This window comes from Chrysochloris asiatica, unplaced genomic scaffold (assembly GCF_000296735.1).
Source record: "Chrysochloris asiatica unplaced genomic scaffold, ChrAsi1.0 scaffold00201, whole genome shotgun sequence".
In the NCBI taxonomy this organism is placed as follows: domain Eukaryota; kingdom Metazoa; phylum Chordata; class Mammalia; order Afrosoricida; family Chrysochloridae; genus Chrysochloris; species Chrysochloris asiatica.
The window spans coordinates 1,639,962-1,649,312 of NW_006408719.1; positions in this window are offsets into that span (position 1 = coordinate 1,639,962).

A 9,351-nucleotide genomic window follows, 5' to 3' on the forward strand; every position below is an offset into this window, starting at 1 on the left:
ACACACACACATATATACGCACACACACATGAGTAGTGGTTACAAATCGGGCTGCTAACCTCAAGGTCGGCGGTTCGAAACTACCAGCTGTTCCACGGGAGAAAGATGAGGCTTTCTGTTCCCGAAAAGATTTACAGCCTCAGAAACCCTGCTCAGGGTCACTATGGGTTGGAACCAACTCGACGGCACTTAACAACAACAACAACAAATATATATATATATACATACATACACACACACACCTATTTACTTAGAGAGATTGCTGGATCATAAGGTATTTCTCTTTCTAATTTTCTGAGTAAGCACCATACCATTTTCCAGCATGGCTAAACCGTTTTAGATTCCCACCAACAATGTAGGAGAGTCCCAGTCTCTTCACATTCTCGACAGCAATTACTGTCCTCTGCATTTTTAAAATTCGCTGTTTTTGCTGGTGTGAGATGATATCTCATTGCAGTTTGATTTTCATGTCTTTAATGGCTAATGATAGCGAAAATGTCTTCATGTATTTGTTGTCTTCATTGGTGATGAGTCTGTTCATGTCCTGTGTCTATTTGTTAATTTGGTTATTTGTCTTTTTCATGTAGAAATGTAATTTCTTATACATTTTAAAGATTAGTCCCTTGTCTGATATGTCATTGCAAAAGATTTTTTCTCATTCTGAGGACTCCATTTTTGCTCTTTTAGTGAAATATTTGGATGCACATAAATTTTAGTATGTACCAATCATCTATTTTGTCTTTTGTTTGAACAATTATCACAATTTTTATTAGCTCATGTGTGCCGTGTATTAGAGACCATAAATTTGTCCCTATTTTTCATTGATGACCCTTATAATTCTGGGATTCACATTTAGTTCTTTTATCATGTTGAGTTGGTTTTTGTACATGATGTGAGATAAAGCTCTTCTTAATTCTTTTACAAATCGATTATCAGTTTTGACAGCACCATCAGTTGAAGAGACTATCTTCTCCCCATGCAATGCATTTTGGCCCTTTTTAAAAGATCACTTGCTGTATGTGGCTGGGTCAATTTCTGGATTCTCAGTTCTATTCCATTGATCTATTTATCTTTCATTATATCAATACCAGGCAGTTTTGAACACTGTAGCCATGTAGTATATTTTGAAATCAGGGATTGAGAGGCATCCTACATTCTTCTTCTTCTTAAAAAGTACTTTGCTTATCCTGGATCTCTTTCCTGTCCTTATAAAGTTTGTAATCATTTTTGCCCTCTCTTTAAAGAATGTCATTGAAATCTGGATTGGAATTGCATTATATGTGTAGATTGCTTTGGGTAGTAATGACATTTTCACAATGTTAAGTCTTCCTATCCAGGGACATGGTATATACTTTCCTTTTTGTAAGTCTTTTTTGGTTTCTCCTAGTAGTGTTTTGTAGTTTTCTTTATATAGGTCTTTTGTTTCTCTGGTTAGATTTATTCCAAATATTCACCATTTGGCTGGCTGTTGTAAATGATGTTGCTTTCCTAATGTCCTTCTCTCACTGTTATTGTTAGTATAGAGGTATCCAACTGATTTTTGTATATTTAGCTTGTACCCTGCTACTTTGCTGAATCTTCTAATGAGGTCTAGTAGCTTTTTTGCTGAGTCTTTTGGGTTTTCTATATGTAGGATCATATTGTTTGCAAATAGAGAGAGTTTTCCTTCCTCTTTGCTAATTTGGATGCCTTTAATTTCACTATCTTGCCTGATAGCTCTGGCTAAGACTTCCAAAACAAAAGTGAATATGAGTGATGATAAAGGACATCCCTGTCTGGCTCTTGTTCACAAAGGGAAAGCTTTCAGTTTCTCTTCATTGAGAGGATGTTGGCTGTTGGTTTTTTATATATGCTCTTAATTATGTTGAGTAATTACCCTTCAATTCCTTGCTTGTTAAGTGTTTTTATCAGGAATGGTTGTTTGATTTTGTAACATGCCCTTTCTGCTTCAATCTATGTGGTCATGTGGTTCTTTTCCTCTTTTTTTTTTTTTTTTTTTTTTTTACTACAGTGGATAACACATTGTTTTTCTAATATTGAACCATGCTTCCATCCCTGATATTAATTCCACTTGGTACATACTAAAACTTATGTTTGTTGAGAACTTTTACATATATGTTCATGAGAGATATTGGTCTATAATTTTCTTTCATAGTGATATCCTTCCCTGATTTTGATATGAGGATTATGCTTGCTTCATAAAACATATTAGGAAGTTTTCCATCCATTTCTAATTTTTGGAATAATTTGAGTAGAATTGGTGATAGCTCTTCCTTGAATGTTTGGTAAAACTCATGACTGAAGTCGTATTTGATGACCATAAAAAAAGTGTTGCTTTTTTCTTTCACTGTTTTTCTTTCTTTTTAGTTCTTCCTCCACTTTTGTTTGTTTTTACCTTCCTTCCCTCCCTTTTCCATCAAAAAATTGTGAATCAAAATCCCTACTCTGTCATACCCAACACATCTGTTCACCTCACAACCTGGGATGGGTGAGAGTCACTACCAGCTCCAGCATAGCTGAATGACAGCCAAAATCTGCCTAATTACTACTGATTAGAGACTTAAAACCATACTCCTATAAACTATCAAATTCATCTGGATACGGTTGACTAGCATCAAAGTATTGTTGAGTTATTGACCATAATAACACTGCTGACACATTGCCTGAATATATTAAAGGCAAACAAAAACAAAAAAATCAGGATGGAGCAAGTCCATATAGCATGGTCTATTTTAAATCTGAGAAATAAATAATGAATTACAAGGTAAGCTTACTGTTGTTGTTAATTGCCATTGAGACAGTTCTGATTCATAGCAACCCTATATAGGGTTTCCTAGGAGCTGCTAGTGAATTTGTACCACCAAATTTGCAATTCAAACGGACCTTGTGGTCCAGTGCATTATCCCACAGAATCACACCAGGACTCCAGGGTAACCTTAAAGAAGATTAATAAAGCTTCCCATCAAAATACAGACTACCCTAAAGATTCAGTTACCACTACAACAGTAACAAAAGAAATGATAAGAGTGCCTATAAACAAAATGAACCAGCAGAGAAAAGCACAGAAAAATTATAGTAGTTGATTTATTCTTATTGCTAATCCCATAGAATGTGAATGGATTAAATGTACCAGTAAAGAAACAAAAAAATATCATAAAGGATAAGAAAATAGGACCCATTAATATGATGCCTGCAAGAGACACTGTTTAGACACAAAGACATAAATAAGCTAAAAATCAAAAGATGGAGAAAAATATATCAAGCAAATGGTAAACAAAAAGCAGCAGAATTAACAATATCAATTTCTGATAAGTAGACTTTGAGGCAAAAAGTACAATAGAAACAAGGAAAGGCAGTCTACAATGATTAAATCATCTATACAAGAAGATATAACTAATAAATATCTAAGCACCTAAAGAGTCCGAAATTATATAAATCAGATTTTAACAAAACTGAAAAGAGAAATTGACAAAAACACAACAATTGTTAAGAGCTGTTGAGTTTTTTCCCAACTCTTAGCAACCCTGTATAGAGTTTCCAAGGAGCGGCTGGTGAGTTTGAACCACCAACCATGTGCTTGTGGTCCAGTGCTTTATCCCACAGTGCCACACCAAGACTCCACATGCAACAATATTAGAATGCTTTAACACACACCAATATTAGAATACTTGAATACACCAATTTCGATGAATGACAGAAGAACTAGAAAGTGAACTTGAATTCATGGACTTATCCAGAACACTCAACCCAACAACAGTTTAATATATATTCCTTTCCAGCTCACCTGGAACATGCTTCAGAGTACTCAATATGTTAAGGCACAAAGCAGGCCTAAATAAATCAAAAAAATGTCAAAATACTACAAAGCGTCTTCTCAGATAATAATGCTATAAATGTAGAAATCAATAACATGAAGAACTAGAAAAAAATATGGAATACTTTGAAACTCAATAGCATCCTGTTTTAAAACTACTGAGGAACAGAAGAAAAAGTAATGTGAAATTTAAAAATTTCTCAGGTACAACAAGATTGAAAATACAATATACCAAAATCTTTTGGACACTGAAAAATAGTGTTCAGAGGACAATATATACTAATAAACACACTTATAAAAATATGGAAGAATAAAGATCAACACATTAACTTCTAAAACAATTAAAATAAAAACAATTTTTAAAAAGCCTATAGTCACCAGAAGGAGGGAAATGATATACATTCAAAGCTAATTAAACAAAGCAGAAATCAGCAAAAGAATCATCAAGACTGTAAGTTTTTTTCTTTGGAAGCATTTATAAAATTGACAAATTTAACTAAGGAATAGGAGAGGATGGAAATGGCACAAACAAGAATTAAAATTTGTGATATCTTAACAGAACCAACAGAAGTAGGAAGGATAGTAACAGAGGACTAAGAAGCACTGTACTCGAACAAATTTTTGAAGATTCATCTATTTTTTTTTCTTCAATTCTAAGAGGGTTTGTTTCATATATCTTGGTGCTTTTTCACTGGGAGTGTAGATACTTATTATGGTTATGTCGTTTCGTTCAATTGACCCTTTGATCATGATATAGTATTTTTCTTTAACTCTTATGCTGGTTTTTGTCTTAAAGTTTACTTTATCAGAGATTAGTATTACCACTCTTCCTTGTATGCTATTGCAGTTAGCCTGGTATATTTTTTCCCCTCTTTTAACTTTTAATCTATTTTTTTCTTTGTGTGTAAGTTGTGTCTCTTGTAGGCAGCATATTGAAGAGTCTTGCTTTCTTTTCCATTCTGCCACTCTCTGTCTCTTCACTGGTGCATTTAATACATTGACATTCAGTATAATTATCAATAGATATGAATTAATTGTTGCCATTATGTTAATTTTTGGTAGTGCTATTCGTTCCTGTTTTCTGCATGACTTCTTGTGATGAGTTTGTGGTTTTGGTGCTATTTCTTGTCAGTTTCTTTATAGTCTTCATGTTTCTTTGTTCTGCTTGGATGATCAGTTTCATGGTAAGTTGTGATGTATTAACTTTCTTTGGGATTACTCTACAGTTTATTAACTTTTCCTTCCATTTAAGATGTTCTATTGTATCCTGTAATCTACCTGACTTTTCGCCACCTGGATCTCTGTTCCTATGTTTTTCCCTTCTTTGACATTGTTATTATTTTGATTTTCAGTTGATCTCCCAGCTTCTTTGAATCTGTTGTTGCAGTTTTGTTCTATTTTGGACTCTGCTATCATTCATATGAGTTTCAGGTGGTGTTGCCATGCCTGTCAATCTCTGGTTGTTGTGTGTTCTTATTGTTTTTAAGTGCAAAGAACTCCCTTTAGGATGTTTTGAAGTGCTGGATTGGCTTTGACTAAATTTCTTGGCTTATGTTTATCCTGGAATGTTTTGATTGCACCATCCTATTTGATTGACAGTTTTGCTGGATAGTCGATTCTTGGTTTGCATTTTTTTTCTTTTAGTGTTTTATATATGTCTGTCCATTGTAGGGCCAATGGGACTCTTCCTCTCTGTGCCATTGGAAAACTGTGGGTTCAATGCTGGACCCTTTTGGGTGTGCACACCCACCTGCCTGAGTGCTCTGGGCTGGGCAGAGAAGGCGCAACAGGGAAGAGGAAGGAAATCATAGAATCCCCCCACATTTACTTTTGTAAATGTCACTGTGCCAGTTTTTAATGCTGGTTCACTGTGGCGGTCTGGCTGTGGCCCTGCCCTCTATACTCAGCTAGGGCAGGGTGGCCACAGAGGGAGTCCTGAGTCCTGATCAATTCCTAAATCTCAACATTTTCCTTTTACAGTGATTTTCCCTCTGGTGGGTGTGAAAAACTAACACCTTGCACTTTATGCTTTATCCAGTTCCCTGTAGTTGTTCCTTGAAAGCAGTTTCTCTGGGTTTTCAACCCTTCCTCCACGGAGCTTGTCCTACCTGACTCTGCCTCTGCCACTGCTAAAACCAGAAGTCCTCCTTCTGGTATTCTTAAAGACCTTTTGGTTTCTTCCTGTATGATGTTGCTGATGTCATCCATCAACTCTCCTGGTCCTCAGTCATTTGGTTCTAATGCATCAAATCTGTTCTTGAGAGAACATCTAAAATCAGGTGGGATATGTTCAAGGTCTAATTTTGGATCTTGTGAATTTGTTTTAATTTTCTTCAACTTCATCTTGAAGTTGCATAGGAGCAATTGATGGGCTTTTCCATAGTCTGCCCCTGGCCTTGTTTTATCTAATGATATGGAGTTTTCCCATCTCTTTCCACAGATGTAGTCAATTTGACTTCTGTGTATTCCTTCTGTTGTTGTCCATATGTATGGTGATGGTTGTTGGTTATGTGCTATGTAGTTGGTTCTTACCCATAGCAACCTTGTATAGAATTTCCAATGTTATAAATCTTTATGGGGGCAGAAAGCCTTGCCATTCTCCCACATAAAAGCTGGTAGATTCAAACAGCTTACTATGAGGTTAGCAGCCTGATTCCTCACCACTATGCTAACAGAGATATATATCAATAGTCTTTTACGACATTTTAAGAAGGTATTTACAATTAAGAAGTCATTGGTCTTGCAAATTTCTGTTATGTGATATCCAGGATCATTTCTATTATCAACTTTACATTTTCCAATACTGATTCTTTCTCTTTCTTTCCAGCTTTTGCATTCCAATAGCCAGTAAATTTCAGTATATCTAGATTACATGTGTGATCAATTTCAGACTGAAGATGTTTATAGAATTGTTCAATCTCATCATCACTGACTTGAGTATATTTGCACTTAAATTTGAACAATAATGATATTAACAGCTCTCCCTTGTTGTTGTTGGTGGTGTTAAGTGCTGTCAAGTCAGTTCTGACTCATATCAACTATGTATAGGGTTGCCGAGAAGAGTCTGGTGAAGTTGAACCACTGATCTTGTGGTTCAAACCAACCTTGAAGTTCAGCACATTAACTCACATTGCCACAGCAGGACTTGTACACATATGAATATTATCATGGCATATAGAAGACAGCTTTGTACTTCAAGACAGATCTGGAAATTTTTGTTGTTGTTGTTGTTTTGCTTTGGTTTTGATGATGATGAATTGACACCATTCCTGTTCAATTTGTCATTTTTTTTTGGATAATGAACCATGTGATTATCAGATTCAAAATGGCCAATACCAGACCATTTCAGCTCACTAATGCCTAGGATCCAAAACTTGCCTGTCAATTTTTCATACTTTGCTGGATTTCGTGTTGCAGTAATTCTTGAAGCTATGCAACACGTATTGGAAATACCAGCATTGTCACCCCTGGTGGCCAAGTTTCAACTACATTACCAGAAAAAGACAGACTAGGAAGAAGGAGAGATTGACTACTTCTGAATATTTATTTAATAAGGACCTTATGATAAGAATAGAAGTAGACACCTGTTAACAACAGAATATTAAGTATTGAAATATGATGAAGAGCACCAGAATATTGTCAAATGCAGTACCAGAAAATGAGTCCTGCTATTTGGAAGGCACTCAAAATACAACTGGGGAAGAGCTACCTCCTCAAATCAGAGATCACTGTGAAGACTCGAATGGAGTAAATCCTTTGGTGCCTTCATTTACTGATGAGAACAACTCAAAATGAAAAGAAACAGCTGTAAACACTCATTAATAATTAGAACATGGAATGAAAGAAGTATGATTCTAGGAAAATTGGTAATTATAAAAAAATAAATGGAGCAAATAAACAGTGATACCCTAAGCATTAGTGAGCAGAAATCTGATAATTGCATGCTTTGCTATGTGGATAATGACCAATTGAAGAGTAATAGTGTGACATTCACCATAAAAAAAGAAGAAGAAGAAGAAGATCTGTCTTATGATATCTGTGATAGGATAATATCCATATGTCTGCAAATAAGACGAGTTAATGTCATTATTATTCATATTTATGCACCAACCACTAAAGCTAGTGATTATGAAAGTGAAGAATTTTACCAAATTCTTCAGTCTCAAATTGATCAAACATGCAATCAAGTTACATTGAAATTTTCTGTTGATTGTAATGCAATTTTTGGAAACAAAGAGAAAAGGATCAAAGTTGGATCAGTAGTGATAAAAATTATGCTGGAGATCGCTTTATAGAATTTTGCAAGACCAATGGTTTGTTCATTGCAAATACATTTTTAAACAATGTAAAAGATGACTATACACATGGACCTCACAAGATGGATTACAGAGAAATTAAATTGAATACATCAGTGGGGATGACATAGAAGAATTCTACCAACTTCTTCAATCTGAAATTGATCAAACATGCAATCAAGATATATTGCTCATTACTAGTAATTGAAATGCAAAGATTGAGAACAAAGAGGATCAATAGATCAAAAATATGGCCTTGGTGATAGAAATGATGCTGGATATCACATGATAAAATTCTGGAAAATTAATTATTTGTTCATGTCGAATACATTCTTTAGACAGCATAAGAGATGTTTATACACCTGGACCTCACCAGATGGAATATACAGAAATCAAATTGACCACATTTGCAGAAATAGACTATGGAAATGCTCCATATTATCAGTTAAAACAAGGCCAGGGGCAGACTGTGGAACAGATCATCAGTTGCTTATATGAAAGATCAAGCTGAGTTAAAGAAAACAAAAACAACTTCACAAGAGCTAAAATATGGCCTTGAACATACCCCACATGAACGCTAAGGAATGGATTTAATAAATTCAACAATAAAGACCAAAGATGAAAGAGTTGTGAGATGAAATCAAGAAAATCATACAGGAAGTAAATAAAAAGTCATTAAGAAGACAAGGAAGCAGAAAAAGATCAAAATGCATATCAGAAGAAACTCTGATATTGCTGTACAATCTGCAGATACTAAAGAAAAATGAATTAATGAGGAGGTAAAAGAGTTGTACAGAAAATTCTAGAGATAGTTTGAACAAAGTCAAATATTATAAAGTAATGTGCAAATACTTGGAATTAGAAAGCCAGCAACAGAAGAACATTCTCAGAATTTCTCAAATTAAGGGAATACAAGGAAACATCCAAGTATCGACTTTCAATTTTGAATGTGGTGGCTTGTGAGTTGCTGTTATTCTGGAAGCTATGCCAAGTGTATTTTAAATACCAGCAGGGCCACTCATGGTGGACAGGTTTCAGATGACACAGACTAGGAAGGAGTGATGAACTACTTCGGAATACTTAGTCACTGAAAACACATAGAAACACTATAAAATATAGTGCTGGAAATAGCCACTCAGGTTGAATGGAACCCAAAATGCAACTGGAGAAGAGCTGCCTCCTCAAAGTAGAGTTCACCATGATGACGTGAATGAATTAAAGCCCATGGGAGTAAAGTCCTTC